Source organism: Lutjanus erythropterus, chromosome 10, assembly GCF_056507025.1.
Source record: "Lutjanus erythropterus isolate fLutEry1 chromosome 10, fLutEry1.hap2, whole genome shotgun sequence".
Lineage (NCBI taxonomy): Eukaryota > Metazoa > Chordata > Actinopteri > Lutjaniformes > Lutjanidae > Lutjanus > Lutjanus erythropterus.
In genome coordinates this window covers 40897184-40916587 of record NC_139326.1, presented here as the reverse complement: position 1 = coordinate 40916587, position 19404 = coordinate 40897184, and the positions used below count along the sequence as shown (strand labels likewise).

At 39.9% G+C, this 19404-nt stretch overlaps 1 protein-coding gene across 1 annotated transcript in view; it reads right to left on the bottom strand.

Annotated features, from left to right (window-relative positions):
• The window catches only part of tncb (tenascin Cb), a 126415-nt gene extending 108460 nt beyond the window's left edge, over positions 1-17955 (bottom strand). Inside the window, exon 1 of the mRNA XM_084729340.1 lies at positions 17826-17955. The gene's annotated coding sequence lies outside the window, so the exon portion shown is untranslated. The remainder of the gene's footprint in view (positions 1-17825) is intronic.
• Positions 17956-19404: the final 1449 nt, after the last annotated feature.

The window sequence follows — 19404 nt, the reverse complement described above, 5'->3', positions numbered from 1 at the left end:
TTATTGAATGAATTTGTCAAAATATAGAAAATTTACCAGTGCTTGAGCAGTATTCCTGCCTTTTTAAACCAGGAAGTGAGACAGGGGTCCTTAGGTTCTAACTAAAACTTTTTATGCCTGATTAAATCATGTTTTTGTCAAAATCTGACAGAGCAACTTTTTCAAAAACATATGTTTAAACAAAGATGACTATAATAGCTAAATAATTATAACAATATTTTTTAGCAGATATTGTTAGATTTGAAGGTTTTGACACATTTTTGACACAGCAGTTCATGAATTGTCAAAATGTATAGATTTGTGTACACTGACAGGAATTATAGATTTTTCTGTGATACAATAATTAATATGCAACATTCAGTTATAGTACTTTCAAAATGAAGCTTGCTGAGAAACAGTTCAGGTGACAGTCACAGTGTGGTTAGGTTTAGGCAACAAAACTACTAAGATCTTGATTTGGGTTACTTCCCTAAAATTATCATCACTGACTGCTGATCCCACACAGGAACCAAAGCCCAGCCTCCTGTGTGAATGTGCTTGACCCACCCATCCACTCTGTCCATACGTCTGTCCTTATTAGTTTAAAAGTTATAGCGACTGTCATGAAAAATATTGACAACTTGTGTCCATGTATATGAATCTATAGATTTAATTTCATGACTGTCATTAACTGCCAAGATACTGTGCTGGGGAACCAGTGATCCATCTGTAGGTGATGGCTAATTAGCATGTGTCTTGGCAGACCTTAAATATTCCATATGGTTGCGATATATGTTCTAAGCCTTTGGATACATTGCCAAAGAAAAGAAAAAAGCCTTGTGTCTGTTCTGGGATGTAACCTCTGCCAACATGAAATGACTGTGATGTCAGAAGGAAACAAACAGTAACAGAGTGACAGACAATAAACCTCAATAAACCTCTCAGTCTTATTTATTATTTCTTAAATATATTTGTTATAATGTTGTCTGTAAGGCCACTGCTCATAAATCCAGTGCAGACATTTTGCAGGAAAAGCACAGGTGCTGCCAATAATATGAACAAAGGCTCTGTTTTATTCAAGTGTCCTGGTACGAGAGTGTGACAGTAGGTGCTTTTGACAAAAATGAATATTCCACTAATATTGCAGTTTATATGCAGCTGTGCATATTCTGATGACCGGAATGATGCACATCCTATGGCTTATATTATATATCATATCTAAGATTTTCATGCTGATTGAAAGTATGTGTTTCTCCTCCTCACCAGAGATGTGGGCTTTTCTTTTGTGCATGCATCTCATCCTCAGCCCTGCAAACTGTTTGCTGTTTGTTGTTTTGTCCACAACACACAGAGCTGACTGCAAACAGGCAAGAGATGTGTATGCATGCAAAAGATACTGTCATATTTGGAATGATAGTGGGAAATGAGTGTGAATGTAAACATAGTCAGTGAGCCAGCATGGACAGAATTGTAGCTGAAGATGTATTTTGATTAGCATTAAGAGAACTCTGAGACACTTTAAAAAATAAAATGGCTGCTCACTACGATGATGCTGTGAAATGAAAAAATGGAACATTTTGTTGACTCGTAAGACGTCAACATTTAACAAAAACTGTCATCACTAGCAGGAAGGTTTGATAACCAAGAGTTTCATTTAAAATTTAATCGAAGAGTAAAAATTAGAACCTGCTCAAAAGATGTTTTTTCCCAACTCACAAGTAAGTATGTGAGTAATGCACAATTCTCTGCCTCTCTCCTTCAAGACATTTTCTGACTCCTCATTATCACTTTTAGTGCTCTGTGGTTATATTGTATTCTTAAATTACACACAGAGACAACTTTAACTGTCTTCATAATTGATACTTCAGCACCGAGTGGAGTACAAGAAGGAAAGTATTCCAAGGAAATGATCAGTAACAACTCCTTAAGGCAAAATCATTATACAGTATGACACACTGCAGTCTATAAACACTGTGGGTTTGGATGAGCTTTAAACAGGTCTGTGTGCCAGGGCTGTAAATTACAACACTGACCTGATGTTACACTGCAGGTATGTCCTGCCCCCTGCAGCAATCTTATCACACATTTATTACTGTATATTACATGACCACAAGCATATTTCTGCTGAAGACTGTCTCTCCACATGTCCAAGTTCAACTAAATGATGACATCAGAAGATTTAATAGCAGTTTTAGATTTGGACTCTGTGAGGAGATGAGTCATGCAGCTGCACAACAGACACATCTGCATGTAGTCTGATGAGACCACAGTATTGTCATTATCAGAGCCAGCGTTGAGCTCAGTCACTAAGTTTGGTTAATAAAATATACACTTTTCAAAAAAAAAAAACGTCTGCAAAGAGTTGAAGTGTGGATTCACAGACACTGAAACCATGTCTGAATAGAGCAGCTCCCAGTTTAAATCTTATTATATGACCTGACCCGTCACACCGGTTAAAAGCAGCACTGGAGAATAATGAGCTCATCAATGCAGTTTGCCAGCACCAAGGAGCTGTCTTGACTGCTTTGTTACAGCAGGAATAAGGCAAAATCCTGTTTGGCCTTTGGAGCAGAGCAGGCACTCTGATTACATCTTGGAGTGCAGCACTTCCCCCAACATCAGTGCTGATGGCAACACAACAGTGGGTGGAGTGACACTGATCAGCAGGCAGGCAGGCAGGTCGCACCGACACACTGGGCCACTGGCATGGCAGCCCATCGTCTGACCTTCTGCACATCATCACTTGGCCATTAACCAGGCGGGGGGAGGGAGAGGGGCACTGTTTTAATAGCCACTTAGCAAGAGTGCAGTGTGGAGCCGAGTGTGCTATGTAAACACATTTATCCTGGGATGTGAGGAGTGTGGACATGCTTAAAGCTACTTCGCTGGCTCTTTACTGGTGTTGGTGGTAAAGTGCACCAACGCTTCACAGCAGTGGCAGACTCAGACTGTCTGAGGGGCGGGGTGAAAAAATAAAAAGGGCACCACCTGTAGGTGGCACAGCTAGTGCGCCACGTCATGACACATTTGTGGTGAAACACTTCCAATTCAATTTAGATTAAAATTGTTTTATCTTGTGACTTTAAGTACTGCACCTCTGTAATAAAATCACATAGGGAACTATTTAACTATTTAAAGGTATGTAGCAGAGCCAACTGGCCCATTAGGCAATATAGGCAGGTACCAGCTGATCGGTACCTGCTCATTCCCTGTGGGGGGAGGGGCAAATTTTTTTAAGAGGAGGAAAAACAGGAGAAAGAAAGAAGTAAAGTAAAGATACAGTAATGACATGAAGCATCAGTTGTACTGCATCAGTTAGCACAGTGTACTGTTAAGTTGATAACTTGACCTGATCTGAGCAATTAGCCTCAACATGGTATGCTAATCAGTAAATAACCAGCATGGAGGGGTCTTAAAGACAAAGGTTAAAAAAAATGCTATTTGATTTCTTTTGTAAGCGTATGTAAATCGCCAATGGAGGGGGGTGCCATATAAAATCTCACCTAGGGCACCACATTGGGTAGGGCCAGCTCTGGTATGTAGAGCTAATTTTCTAGTATGTGGGACGCTTTACAGTGTTTTAGTCACTGGAAGGGCACTTTTATCTACCATTCGGGCATCCGAGAGGACACTATTGCATCATTTTTTCGAAGATGGGAGCACCAGGGAGGCAGTCACCTCTTAAGGTGTGTATTTATGACACGCTGGTCTTTAGCTGAGTGGATAAACATTTTTTTTCCCCTATAACTTCTTTGCAATAAAAGTTATTTTGTTATTTAAACTAGGACCACAAGTAACGATTACAGTATTGTCACTGTCAATCAATTTTTTGATTATTTTCTCAATTAATTGATTAGATATTTAGCTCATAAAATGTCAGAAAATGGTGAAAAATGTTGATCACTGTTTCCCAAAGCCAACAGTGATGTAAAGAACAGTTTATTGTCAGAGAGAACAAAGGAAACCAGAGAATATTCACATTTAAGAAACTGAAATTAGAGAATTTGGTCAATTTTTCTTAAAAAAAAAAAAGATTAATCACTTCACAATATTAATCATTGCAGCTCTACTGCAAACACTTTTATTATGAAGTTGCAAAATCAGAAAATGTTGGGTTTTCATCATCAGTTACTTAACACAACTCCTGTCCAGCTGAAAGTGAACTTAAAGCAGGAACCTGAAAGTACAAACAGCGACGCAGGAGAGAAATTAAACTTCAAACCACAGAGATTCAACTGGAAGCTACAAAAGCACTGAGAACGGAACACAGACACTTTCAAAAACATCTTTCTCTCTGTTCTCCTGCACACACAAGTTGAGTCTCGCTTTCCAGCGCACATCAGAAAAAAATCAGAAAGGTATAGTCGTCTCCTGGCAATGGGAAAAGGGTCAATTGCTTATTTTTGGCAGGAATAGCTGTGTTAATAAAAAACGATATATGCACTAATTTTGATGTAAAAACAGTGTAATAAACCAGCAGAAAACATCCTGCACTGCAGGGGTCTAAGCTCTGAGAGTGATCCTCTGGTACGCTCTCTAGCGCATGCCTTTGGATTTGCACAGAAAAATAGCACCCGCAACCCGACTCTGCTGAAAAGAAATATCCTCTAACGCGAACAGCAAACATATCTGTTGGTGAGTGCAAGCTCGGCAGCCTGGCAGAGCGATAGGCGATCCATTCTAGAGAGATGGCAGCCTGAATAATGCAGGCGTTTGTTCTGATTGAATGAAAAGGAGTTGGCACTGGGGCGGCTCTGCTGGCAGATGATCCGGTGGCAGAGTGCCGCCCTCTCTCAGGGAGAGGAGGAGAGGGGGTAAAAAAATAGAGTTCTTGAACAGAATCCGTCTTCACATAACCACCAGACCAAAGGGGAAACGAGGAAATCACACATTCCAACAGTCTGCAGGTCACAAAGTTCGCAGTTGATAGGTGAAAAAAAATCCTACAAAGATGTAATTGAGCTCAGAGGAGGTGGCAGTGTGGTGTACCTACCTGTTACTATCTGACATCACCACCCCTAGAGAGCTTGTGCCCATGGAAACAGGAGCCTGAGAAAAGCGCTGTGCAAGGTGCTTTTTCCTACCCTTCTTCTCCCCTTTTGCTAACATTAATTGGTTGCCAGCAGCACTTGACTGTAGCGAGTTGAGGCCTCCCTCTCGGCAGGCCTTTAGCTCAGTCCAGAGAAAGCCAGGGCCCAGATGAGTGGAAGGTTTTGCCAGATCCCAGAGCCAAGCCACCAGGGAGCCAGATCGTTTGCATTCGGCATGATTAGATAGCCGTTATGTGTCACACAAGCCTGGGCTAAGCCTCTGTCTGCTCTTTCTTTGAGTTGTGTATAAGGAGAAATTATTTCATCCGTTAGTCTTAGGCCGCTGATGACAAGGTGGGGGAGATCATCAGCTTCCTCCTAACTAGGTCACTGTGTTATTCAAGTCCAGCAGGAGACTGTCAGCAACAGAAGGCAGAGTGTTTAAACTCCCCCTCACCCACCGCTGGAGATCTTGTTAAAAGATGCCACAGAAAACTAAGAGAGGAGAAATGGAACACCCCTAATTTCATTTCTATAACAAACACACAAGAAACCTTGACTGATTTTGGCACATTACTATTTTGTGTATCAGTGGTGGACTGTCTGAGGGGCAGGAGTGAAAAAATAAAAAGGCCACCAGCTGTATGTGGTTGGGGCACCAGTGCAGTGAATTTAACCCAAAAATGAAAATTCAGTCATTATCAACTCATCCTCATCCTCATGCCAAGTGAGAGTAAGGTTAATTTTGTTAGTCCACAAAACACTGCTGGAGTTTCACAGGAAAACAGTGTTGCAGAATCTCCCGAACAATGGAAGTGAATGGTGACCAGTTTTCAAACGTAAAAAGCAACTGGAAAAAAAAAAACATAAAATATCTCCATACTGCTTGTCTGACATTATCCAAGTGTCCTAAAGTCCCGGCATGCCATTTGCACACCATCATAACACACACACACACAGTTCAGATTGTGTACATGCACATGTGAAAGTGGTTCCAAGCTAAGGATCTACAGTGAAGATTCAGGGTAAAAACATGGTGTAAATAACATTTTTTTTAGTCAACTTGGCATGTTGGAACTTTAGGAGACTTGATACTTGAAGAAATGTTAGCTGTGCTCAAGATTATTATAATCATGTGTTTGCACACCCTCCTCAGCAAACAGCACACAGCATTTAAAGGTATTCTAATCCAACATACTTTTTTATCAAATTCAGTGAGTGTCCTCCAGCTCCCCGTTCTATGTGCACTGAAAAAAAATCAGTTGTTTCCACACAACCCTGACTCTGCAAATGTGAAACAAAAAGTGAGTCATACCAAGCCACACAACACTATTGTGTTGAATTCAAATATAAACAATTTTTCTTCAGAATCACATTCCCAACCTTTAATTCCAATGGAATACTGCTGAAATGAATTACATTGTTTCTTGGGAATTTTAGGCCTCGAATTAGAATGGGTAAACAGAAGAGCTTCATCATGGCCTGTGTTGTGCTACAGCTGGTCCACACAAACATTGTGCAGAATGGAGCTGAAACACTCCGCTCCTGAAATATGTCTGAAACTCTGCTGGTGGGAGCTGCAGCCATGTGGAGGATGGATCAACACCATGGCACAGATGTGCCGTGCTCAGTGGAAATTCAGTCTCTCTTGTGCGGTAACTTCTTCTCTCTCGCACACCTTCAACCTCTTGCATGCACAATAATTACTCTGCATCTCTCATGCACTAGCTCTTTCTCCTCCTGCTTTTTTCACTCGTCTTTTGTCTGGTTTGGCAACTCATACTTTGTGGCTGACATGCACTATGCAGCAACTTTGTTTTAGCTTTTTTCACACAGCAGGTCAGCAGGCCTGTGTTTTTATCTGAGTAAACATTATCCACCTGATCATGCACCACAGGGCCACTTTGGGACACGTGGGTCAAACCTGGCCCCTGATAACGTGGTAGGTGGCCCTCCGACCATTTTTGATTACAATGAAAATGAATTCATTCATATTATTTTTCTCAGGATGGGAGAAAATTCCCCTATAACTTCCGCCTGATCTTTGATTTCTGCATACGGCTGACCTGTGCAGGGCTGCTGCAGCCAGATTTGCCGCTTGGCAGAGCTGAGTGAGGACAGCAAAGGTGAAAAGGTTGAAAATGAAAACAGGCAATTAAATGAAAATGAAAAATGGCCTTATGAATATGCCTTTATTCTGCCACCTCATCCCAATCCCAAGCTGATGTGTCTAATTTGCTAAATTACATTTGCTGTATGCAAAGTTGCTAATATGAGGCACCATCAGGCACCAGTCAGAACCTGATAGCCTCAGTGCAGTGTTTGTGTGGCCCCCAGGCAAAGCTAAGTGGAGTATCCCTTATGTACTATAGTGGGGCCAGTATGGGTAGCAGGGATAAAAGCAACTGTCAGGTTAACTTTATATAAATCTTTGAAATTATATGCTGTTTTGGTCCTTTATAACTTCTTAAGGTTAGTATTCTCTTGACATGCTGTCGTCAAGCTGAGGATCATTTTACAGAAATGCACCCGATGGAAGCCACTGTCAAGAGTCTCATCTGGAGTCGGGAGCCAAAAGCCAAATCATTAGTCTCAGCAGTCGTTGACATGCCAGTCAAGGAGCCCCCCTTTTTTAAAAAAAAAATTGAAACAGTCATGATAGAAAATACATCTCTTCAGAAAGAGCCGACTCAACTTTGGACAGTCTCAGTCAGCGGCTGCCACTCGAGGTGGCGGCGGCTCTGAAAAGAAGCGCTGAATTGCCTTTAATAAGGTCCCTCTCAAGTTAAACGGCGGGACTCTCGATGACTTCTGCAGTGATCATTTTACACCACAATAGCTGGAGGTTAGAATGAGAGACTCAAGCTGAAAATGTGAGCACCTGCAGAGCCATTAAACTTTCAAAATGATTCTGGTAAAAGGCTACAAGGGCAGTGAAGTGAGAGGATGTTCGTTACTTTGCTATCAGATATGTAGTCAATCTTTCATTTGTTCTTTCTCTCAAACAATCCCCATCAATAGGATGGAATCTATATTTTTTCTGACTTGACACAGAATTTCAATTGTCCATATGAAATATTTACACTGATAGTGCTGCTGCAGCAGAAAATGGTTCAATATGTGTTCAGCATCACCTTCTGCTACTCCCACTGTTACTCCCATTTCACATAAAGGTCAGTTTACTCATGAGTCATGTGGTGCACTACTCAGACTGTAATGTAAAGTCTTCAGCAGCTCAAATTCTTCTGTCAAAACTTAGAAAATAACCTCTGAAGACGTCATCAGAGATTTTTGCAGCATTTCTTCTAAACTATTAGTGCCACACCAGAAAAAGAAAAAAACAGATCTAACATGTTATTGTGTGAAAAGTTTGTTATAGCAAGATGTTTTTCATGGTATTACAACACCTTGTCACAACAAGAAACTGATCTGGATCAATATATATTGATTCAATATTCAACGATCCAATGTAATTGATGCAAAGTAAAAAATATATTGTCATCTTTAAGATATGCCTTTATTTTGAAATTCCCATGACATGTCTGTGTCATAAATGTCTGAAAGAGTTCAATCATAAAATTGTCAAATAATAATTTAGCAGCTTTTTGTGAGTTAGCATAAATATCACTGATTATGTTAAATTAATATATGTGATTAGCACTTCAACTGCGCCTATTTCTGAACAAGCTTCCCTCTTTGTACCAAATAGTTGGAGTTTTCAGTGACAGGGACAATACATGCAGGGAATTGGAACTGGCAAACCCCTCAGGTCCTGTAGGATCCATGCACAGAGCTAAAGCTCGACATATGATATCAATCACAGAACCCTGAACTGAATCAAATCAAAATCATATCATGGCAGACTTTGTGATATCATCAAATATTTTATTGTTGTCCAAAGAATCCATAAAATATAGTAACTCCTAACATTTCATGTTATAACGTCATAACTTATTATTATAACAAAATTTTTCATGAAGTTGATAATTATTATAACAAATAATAGAAATCTTATATTGTTATGATGTCACATAAAAATATGTTGTCACACCACAACGTGAAATGTTTTATGTTATAAAAATAACTTATTGTTAACATAAAAATTGGGGGTGCAAGAATAGCACCAGGCAAGAGGAGGTATGAAAGGATTTTTTTTCTGCAGTGGTAACAAAATGTAAAAAAAAAAAAAGATAATAATAATACATATTACCAGTGCTCAAAAAAAACACAAACCTGCCTGTGCTCTCTGGGGAAAATATTACGCCAAACTCACTTTAGTAAGAAATATGACTTATTAACAATTCCTTTCATGTGCTGAAAAACACCTCATTCTAGAAACACAAAAGTATACAAAAAGTCATTGTAAGTCAACAGTCTTCTTGTGAATTTGGCATTAATATAATCCATAAAGATAAACTGTATTTCTGTGCAAACTTTACGTTTTGGATTTTGTTGCCTTGACTCATTACCACCTTCCACTGGTTAGCTGTGCTAATTTACAGGGAGAAGACAGTAGGAATTAGAGGCAAACAGGTTTAAAAGATTTCACACTAAAACTGGTGCTGCTTGGTGGATCAGATAAATTAAACACAGAGACTGACACTGTTAATTCAGTGTCTATCATGTGTGAGACCATATTGAGGAGTTTTCTTTTGGCTGTTACTGAAGTAACCATCCGCTTTGCTGATTCCTGTTTGGTGCCAGAGAGAGTGCACCCACCTTCTGAATATTTTAAACATGCTTGATTTTATTATGATTATGACTGGCATGATTATGACTATTTTTGCTCCAAAACTCAAAAGTTTAAAAACTAATTGCAGGGGTGCAGCTGCTCCATTTAATCCCTTGTTCCTATGATTGTTATAATACAAAGCATTTCACATTGTAATTTGATAGCTTACATTGTTAGTACATTATAATAAAACAAAAAACATTTAACATTTAACATTTAAAATGTTTCATAGCATGATACTTTATATTGTCATCACATGAAACATTTCACATTATAACAAGATAAACAGTATATTGTTATCACAAGAAAAGTTTGTCATAATGACCTGAAAATATCTTATCATAGCATAAAAGACATCTTGTTGTACCAACAAACTTTTCACATTATACCATGATACTGATCCTTGTTTCTTTTCCTGCTGTGGCATGAGTGCACTGCTGTGGGATATCTCCTCTGCTGCTTAGACTTTTTCACTTTGAAGTGCCCCTTTAAAGAAGAGACCAAATGTCAATGTGGTACATAAGATACTGTTACTATAAGATACTGTTGTACAATTAAATATCTAAATATGTCTTCATCTTGATGATTATCAGACCCATCATAAATCATCCACCAGCTGAGCGGCTCGTTTCTTCAGCTCATCAGACAGCTGACTGTAATCAAAGCTAAGCTGATGGAAAGTGCAGCTTTAAGAAGTTACGTCCTAGACTCCAAACATGCTTTCTAAACACAATGTTAGCTAATGCTTTGTCGCCTCCTGAGCCAACACTGCCTCCCCCATGGCCGCCCACCCCCAAATGTGGAGTGCAGCCTGGAGGCATGCAAAGGTAATGTGGGGGGAATTCTCCAATCAAATAGCTGTGAGGGGCTAGCGCTGCTGAGCAGCGAGGGCTTCCTCCGCCTGCAGCGCTCTCCCCAGCTTTGTTCTGCCCGTTATCTTCGTCGGCAGATAATCCTGAATGTGCTGCGTGGATCACAGCTGCTTCGCCAGGAATCAACCACCAGCTCATCACGCATGTTAAACTCATTACATATTCAAAAGGGAACTAAATCTCCTGCATATCTGCTCGCTGGAGGGGCGTGTGCATGTGTGTTTGCATGCATGTATCTGTGTGTGTGTGTGTGTGTGTGCCTCCTCCATCCTCAAACAGGCTTTGCTAACAGCATTTTTCACCCTCCATTTAACCTTCCCCTTTCATCCTTCTCCTTGTTCACTTCCACTCATGCTCAAAGACTTGGGAAACAGTTTGACGCCAAACTTCACTCTGTGAATTCTTTGGCGATGAGCTAAAACAAAGTAGCTGTTGACACCCACCTAAAGATGTGTCCAGATAGATAGATGTGTGTGTGTTACATAGGGTCAAGGCTCTAAGCACCATGTGTTAGCAGTATCTGAGTGTGGACAGATTGGGGAGTCAGATAACAAGTTCTGAAGGGGTTGAAGGTCAAACTGACCAAACACTGGGTTACACGTCATCTCATTTTAGAAATTGTCTGGTGTGCCTTGTTTGAAGGTGAGCTGTGAGGACTTGGAGATGATCTGACAAAAAAAGTTTGATTAAACCAGCCCTAATCAATATTTTTTATTTTCACAATGGATCAGTTGACTATATGGAGTGACACACACAGATAAAATTAGCATTTTAGCATCCTGATGCTCATTGTCTTGGTTTTATAGTCTGCAAATTTGCTGTTTCGGTTCACTCTCATCACTGTCAGCCCCATTTTCAGCTGCAGCAGGAAGGTGTTTCATGATAAATCAAGTGTACACTACCTACCCAGCACCAAACAGGCAGACAAGGAAAGTGACCAGCATGTAGCAGCTAAAGATCCACATATTTCCCTCAGCAGTTGGTGGAGACCAAAACTGAGATAAACTGAATAAATGTTATATCTATATTTGCCATTTTGCTAAGAGAGACCATTCCAGAAACAGTTCAGGCTCTAGACTGACCTGCCTGCAGTCCAGACCTGTCTCCCATTGAAAATGTGTGGTGCATTATGAAGCACAAAGTAGACAACGGAGACCCCGGACTGTTGAGCAGCTGAAGTTGTATATCAAGCAAGAATGAGAAAGAATTTCACTTTAAAACTTCAACAGTTAGAGTCTTCAGTTCATAAACACTTGCTTTTTGGAATGATTTGTAGGCAGCAATTTTAGAATGAGTGTATATTTAATAAAAACAATCAAATTAATCAATTTGAACATTAAATAACTTGTTTTGCACTGTATTCTATTGAATAAAAGAAAAATATAGCAGATCATTGCATTCTGTTTATATTTATGTTTTACACTACTTCTTTGGAATTGGAGTTGTATTCTCAGGTGATTATAAACTAATGAAAACATTTTTTTATGAATATTATATTTCATTTCTTGCATATTCTGCTCATGGGTCCTCTTAAATCTGACTCAGTGGACAATAATATTGACAATATTAATATTTATCAAATAAATATTAAATTACATACCTCCTGATTTTAAGAAACTGGACAGGTATTCAGGTATTAGCCATAAATTTGGAATCACATTTATATATTGCAGAGATATAGCAAATTGGCTAAATTATGGAATCAAATAGTTAAAATTTCTTTTGATTTTTCTGAATATTTGCAACAAGACTGGCATTTATAAGGTAAAGGTTTCTGAGCATAAAACATAAATAAACTTTTAAAATTTTACTGACAAAATAGTTTAAAAAATTACATCTATTATAGTTATTTGCAGTTAATCTCATTGTATTTATTTTTTGAAGAGGGCAAAACAGCTGGTCAGCATTGAAAATTGCTTAAATTGCCTTTAAATGTTAAACACTCAACACATCTGACTACACTTGCTGATGTTTTGCAGTGTTTGCAAAAAAACAGCTCCAGACATCAATCCATCTAATTATTTAGTTGTTTAAGTTAATTAGATACCAACAAGCTTTATGGATATTCTGGCTATTGCAATTAACAAAGATGGCAAAAATCCAGCCCTAAATGGGATAAGGTGTGTTCATGTTCAGTATCCCATCTGATTACACGACATCCCAGCTATCTCATTTGGCTTTCTCATAAGCAGGATAAGGGCTAATCTGAGCTTTTGTAACAACAAAATGATAATGACATGGGCTAACTCTAAAATGCAATAAGTGGCTATTGTGAACAATGATAAATGAACAAAATCTACTGGCTTAAACAGAAGAGAGATAGAGTCTTCATCTATCAGATCTGGTTAAAGGGATCAATGGAATCTCTGCAGAATACAGTCTATTGTAGCACATGATGATTTGTATGGTTTACCGCTGGCTCGTACAGTTCATACGCCTGCAGTAATCACATCATATTCTGGGATCTGCATTGAGGGGATTAAACAGTAGAGCGATCTACAGTGTGTTCAGCAATGTTTGGTAAATTAGTCCTGTTGATAATGCTCTTGTTTGCATGTGAGGCTCAGTCAGTGGCCGTTTATCTATCTGCACGTCCTCACCTCCACACTCACCCCCTAATCCTGTCCCCAGACAGGCTGATGCCAGATCAGCGCTGACTTCAGGCTGGAGGGACCCCTGTCTCCACAAATAAGCCTGCTGGATCAGGATCAGTCTCCATAAGTCACCATGGTAACGTTTATTGTTCAAGGTATGGCTGAGACATCTATAAAAAACAACTTCTCTTTTATACCTGTGCATCGGCAAGCTAAATCCTGCTCCTGTTCTATAAGTCAGCATGGCATTTATTGAGTAGTTTATCATTCTAAAAAATCAAGTATTTAATATTCACATGAAATGTTTTTCACGCTCTCCAGAAACACTGAAATCAAATGATTTTATAAGGAACTTACTTTTAGATTTGGTTTGTTTTTGAGTCCATATTTCATAATAACATCCTAATAGCTTCTCAGTAAGTTTCCTGGGAAGAACAACACTTTAGGTAAAATAGAAATGTTCTCATAAAAAGAACCTTGCTTAGAAAATCACAGTTCCATAAAATAAAGCATTACCAATCATTTCTGTCATTTATTAAAGGATGAATCACCCCAAAAAGAAAAATTCAGTCATTATCTATTCAACCTCATGCTGATTAAGGGTCAGATTTATTTTGTTAGTCCACAAAACACTGCTGGAGTTTCACAGGAACAGTGTCACAGAATCTCCCAAACAATGGAAGTGAATGGTGACCACTTTTCAAATGCAAAAAAAAAAACTGGAAAAAAACATAAAATGCTTCCATACTGCTCATCAGGTGTAACCCAAGTCTCCTAAAGACCCAACATGCCGTTTGCACACTGTCACACCACACAACCAGTTCAGACAGTGTGCATGTGCACGAATGTGCCATTTTTTTCAGTTAACTTGGAATGTATGAGGATTTTCTGTTTTTATTCTGTTGTTTTTTTACATTTAAAAACTGGTCACCATTCACTTTCATTGTTTAGGAGATTCTGCAACAGTGTTTTCCTGTGAAACTCCAGCAGTGTTTTGTGGACTAACAAAATAAAGCCGACCTTCAGTCGACGATGAGTAGATAATGACTGAATTTTCATTTTTGGGTGAACTATCCCTTTAATAAGGGTTGCAAACCATACAGTGATGCACTGTGCCAAAGTTACATCTTCTTCACTGCTTATATATTATGTAAGAAATGCTCAATGTAGTCTAATGTATGTGACTATATATCAATGATTTTGAAGTGTTTGAAGTATTTACTGTTAAAAAAAATAAACCAGGAAGCCATGGAGCCACAGTCTACACACAGTAATATCATGTTTTAAACACATACATCAATTATTAAGTATCATTTAAGAGTGCCACAAAAAAAGTTATTTTCCAGAAACATTCTGCTTAAAGACCCAGGCTCACCAGCATTTTCAGGGACATTCTGCCCCAAATCAAAAATACATAATTTTCCTCAGGACTGTAGTTCTATTCTGCTGAGAGGATGTCTGCCTTCTCTCCATTATAATATGACTACATGGCACTTGTCCTGTGGTGCTCAAAACACCAAAAGATACACTGAATAACTCAACATCAGTGTCTCTTTCCAGAAATCATGACCCAGTTACCCAAGATAATCCACAGACCTTGCTGAGAGCAATTTGATGAAGGAACTGCTTTCTTTCTGCAGTAGAAACTACTTCAAAATCTACCAGACCTACTCATAACAAGTCTGTGAAATTATCTGGAGAAACATGTCAGTCATGATTTTTGGAAAGAGACACTGGTTTTGATTTTTTCAAACATATTTTTTGGTGCATTGATCATCATAAGCTGAGTGCCATTTAATGAAGCTCAGCATAAGTTCAATCAGGAAGACTTTCTTTCACGCTGCCTTCATTCACAACTTTCCTTTACTCTGTCTCTCTCCTCCTATTCTCTCTAATCAGCTGTTTTGTGGGCGTTCACCTTCGTATTTACTATCCAATCAGATTTTGCAAAAGTCACAGTAGTCAGTCAATTTGCTGCTGCCAAAACTTTAAATCGCCTCTGTCTTTGCTCCATCAGTTGTCATTCAGTCAGTTGCGTGACCCTCCTCCACCCCTCTCTCCTCCAGTCATTGGACCCAGATAGCCAGAAGATGTTCACCTCAATCCTCCCTGACTTCCTCTCCTCCAGTCTTCAGGTCCAGGCAGCAGGAGTCCAGAGCCACTTCACCTCATCTGTCTCTGCTCAGGGGGGTTCTCTTCACTACAGCTTCATCACCCCCATTTATTTATGTGCATATTGTTTTCACCATGATTTGGTCAAACCGCCAAAGACTTTTCATGTTTCATATTTCATGCTTGTGTCAATAAACTATTTTCTTTTACTCTTAGTCTCTCCTGATTGAAATCCCATTATATTGGAGAGAGGGCAGACACCTCTGTAAGGTATCTCCACATCTCCGCAACTCACACCAAAAATATCTAGATGGATAAATAGCACTTCAGGCCAGGGGAAAAATATGTATTTTTGATTTTGCGGTGAGGTGTCCCTTTAAAACAGTGAGATGAAATCATAAAGGTATTATTTCTGTACTAGCCACAACATACATCATTCATACGTAAATCAATACACCGTCACTCCATATCTATCATAGCACATCTTTTACTGTATTCTGCCTCTGATTGAACCCTCATTATTTGAATTTTATTGTTAATGATATTTTAGAATTTACATAGGTTATTGTGTACTTCATACTTGCATTTCTGTCAAGTTATTCTTTGTTCATGTTTGTGAATCTTAATAAATTGCACAATTTTGAGGATGTAACTGCAATTTTGTTGTTTTTGCACAATGTCAATAAAGTTGAATCATGAATCTAAAGCAGTCATCATGATAAGCAAGGGTGAAGTAAATCCATGCAGATGGCGTGCAGTGACTTCAACTTTGATGATCTCTGGTAAACACGAACTGTTAACCAATAGCAAACCAGCTGAGGGACAAGTGAGCTGCAGAGTCCAGAACAGGAGAAGCTGTGATAGTATATTAGCTGTGTTGCACCAATTCTGCAAAGCCCTGATCTTATCAAGTATAAGCTGCTCCACAGGAGATGTGGTCTGCAAACAGGTACAAAGCAGAGATAAATGGTATAACAACATTTAGCTTGGAGAGCAATTGTGATTTTGTAAGTGCTAGAATGTTTCTAATTGGCTCACCAACAACAGTAGTTTGCCCACTCATCCTGTGAGCTGTCTCTACATCACCAAGTTCACAGCATCACCCATTTTAGGAGGACTGTTCCACTTTCACTTTCACATAATTTTTCATCAGTTATGAGGTTCCTTGCTCAGAGATAAGCTAGTGTCCGTCACGTTTCCCCTTCAGGGATTCAACCATGCAACCTTTCAGACAGCAGACCTGCTTCTAGAATCTGCAGGCTACTATCTGATGTGACCACATTCTCCCCAGCTTTGCCCAGGGGACACCCTTCTGCCGCTCTGCTTCACACAACACCCATAACTCAACACCTGAAAGACACCCGAATCAGTCAAAACACACAAAGCCCAGGATCAATTTCACCTCCTGACATTTGTTTTTTTTTTTTTTTTTTTTTACAGCCGCTTATTGGCTGCTTAGAGATAAGCAGTGGCACTTTGCTGGTTAGAAAGGCAGAGTGTGTGAGCGGAATAAAATTATGGCAAGTGCAAAAGAGCAAACCATCAGAAAGAGAAAGCTAAAAGTGCACCAGTCAATACAGTTTCTATCATACACCTTAAAGTATATCTGAAGGAGCAGCAGAGATGAGAAATGCTGCTCCTTTTAAAAGCAAACAGCAGTGCTTCTTCATCACACTCTTCTTCTGTTCTCTGTGAGTTTTGAAATGGGTCAGATTACAGTGATAAAGCGACGGCTTCTTTCATTTACAGGACACATATGGACTGGGATTCATTGCCACCCTGGTGCATGCTCAGAATTTCTATCAGGTACTCCTGTCAGCCGCACCCCCCTGCCTTCAACATAAATCTATCTCAGCACATCATCCTCCTGCCACCACCTCCACACTCGCCATCATATCGTTGTCCTATTATAATCTGTTGTTTGAGGAACGCACAGGGAGATCAATGTCCGATTACAGCAAACACACAAAGTGAGGCATCGTGATGTGAAAGCCTGTCAGAGCTGTAGACGAGCTGCAGGGGAGAAATATATAGGCTACATGTACTGAGCACAGGTCAGGGGGTCCACTGAGCCTTTGATTACACTACAAAGTCTTTAAAAATGCACTCGGGTCAATGGAACGCAAACTTGGATCAATAGCACATCTGAATCCACAGCCTTGTGGGTTTGTCTTGTCAGCTTGATTAGATTCAGGAGGAAAGTGGGTTGATGAGTAAACATGACAGTATCAATATTGTATGAGACTGAACATCCAACGATTTCTCTCTTTAATGTCTCTAAGAGATCTGGGTCGAATCCTCTTCATTTCTGCACGGATTAAGCTGCCACATTGAAAATGAGCATGAAACATAGAAAGTGTCAAAAGCAAGAAATAGTAAAACCAAAGTTAATAAAAGAGACAAAAGCACAGAAGCACAAAATTCTGCAAAAAGAGATGAGGCTGCAGCGATCAGCCCTATCATCCCAGAGCCAGAAGAAGAATAAGAAGAAGTGGTAAAAGTCTACCTTGTTTATGTGGAGCCGGGGCACTTCAGTGGCATTGTCAGCGCTGGAGCTGCAGGGTGCTTGTGTTTCCCCAGTGAACTGAAGCAGATGTCAGCACAGACACCTGCTCCGGCTCAGCCTCCTCCTCCGCTGCCTGCCGGGCCCCGGGTGTCGGGGGTCGCCGCCCTGCCCCAAAATACACCCATCGCTCAGCCCCCTGGCATGCTATTGTCTTAAGCACCGGCGTGGATTTATGAACTCATTAAGACATTTTCACACATTCCTCATGTGTTGCATGAACTTTAAATGGTGTAAATGAAGGGAGTGATAGCTGTTAACTTAGAAGCAAAGAGGGTGTCATGAGTGTCAATATTGGTGCAAAAATATGACTATGATGGCTTGGATGAAAAGACCTAAATTAGTGATACGCATGAAAAAAATTCTAAGGAGCTTACAGTCTCTTACCAAGGGTTAGGGCTGGGTGGGGGTTCAGGCGTGTGGTCGTGGCTGGCCATCTGTTTGGGATGTTTCATGGTGGGCTTGCATCAGCAGCCGTATGATTGATTGACAGTTGAGTAATCCAATCTCTGCTGCTCTAAGTGGAGGTGGGGTAGGCGTGTGGGGCGAGGATCCTTGGTGACGAAGGATATTCAATCACGCAGCTTTCACAACTGCAAGGAAAAAAAAAGTCAAATGTTGTGTAACTTGGCAGAGATGGCTGGGCAGAGATCTCAGGCCATAGGTTGCAGCTTTAATCAGGCCCTGCTCAGCAAAGACATGAGGAACAGTGACCTACATTCATCCTCATCTGAATGACAGATGTCCCCACTGTCTTTGCTGCAGAGTAGTAGTATGTGCTCATTCTTTAGTGATTACTGCTGCACGCCACACAGCTCAGGCATCCACCGCAGAGTCTCAACTATCTGTGTAATTACACACAGTGCTCTCACATGTAATGCTGCATTGTGCCTGCATGATCAGTCTGCACACATGCAGACGTGAGTCAACATCATTACACAATAAAGATGATTTTATGAGTTTTTACAGAAAGTGCAACCTCTTATTTTTCTTTTGCAAGGCCAGAATACCAACTGCACTGTGGCCCCAGGCCCCAGGCCCCACAGGGCCCAAAGGTTCCAGGTTTGTCTTGTGGCAGATATGTGTTTCAAAAGCCATTCTAGACTCACAGAAGATTGACCAAAAAAATCTGAAATCAAAGTCCACTTATAGCCTTTCCCAAATGTCCTCTGCACTTTACCTAGGAAGTGGACACTGACATATTGTTGGATTAATATGATGAATTGTTAGTTGATATCAAACCGAGTGTCTTTAGGTTTTGGACTGTTGACCAGCTAGACAAGACATTTTCATATGTCACCTTGGTCTTTGTGGACTTGAGATGGACAGACATAAAACAAAAGATAGTGCTATGATACATAACATCCTAAAATGCTATGTACAAGTAATAATAAATATAATACTTAATATACCATGGTTACATCACTGAACTAAATGTGTGTCCTTAATCAATGTTATGACCCCAAGTTTTGGCTAGAGGATGAGCGGTGTAACAATAATTTAAAGAAACACAGGGAAAAAG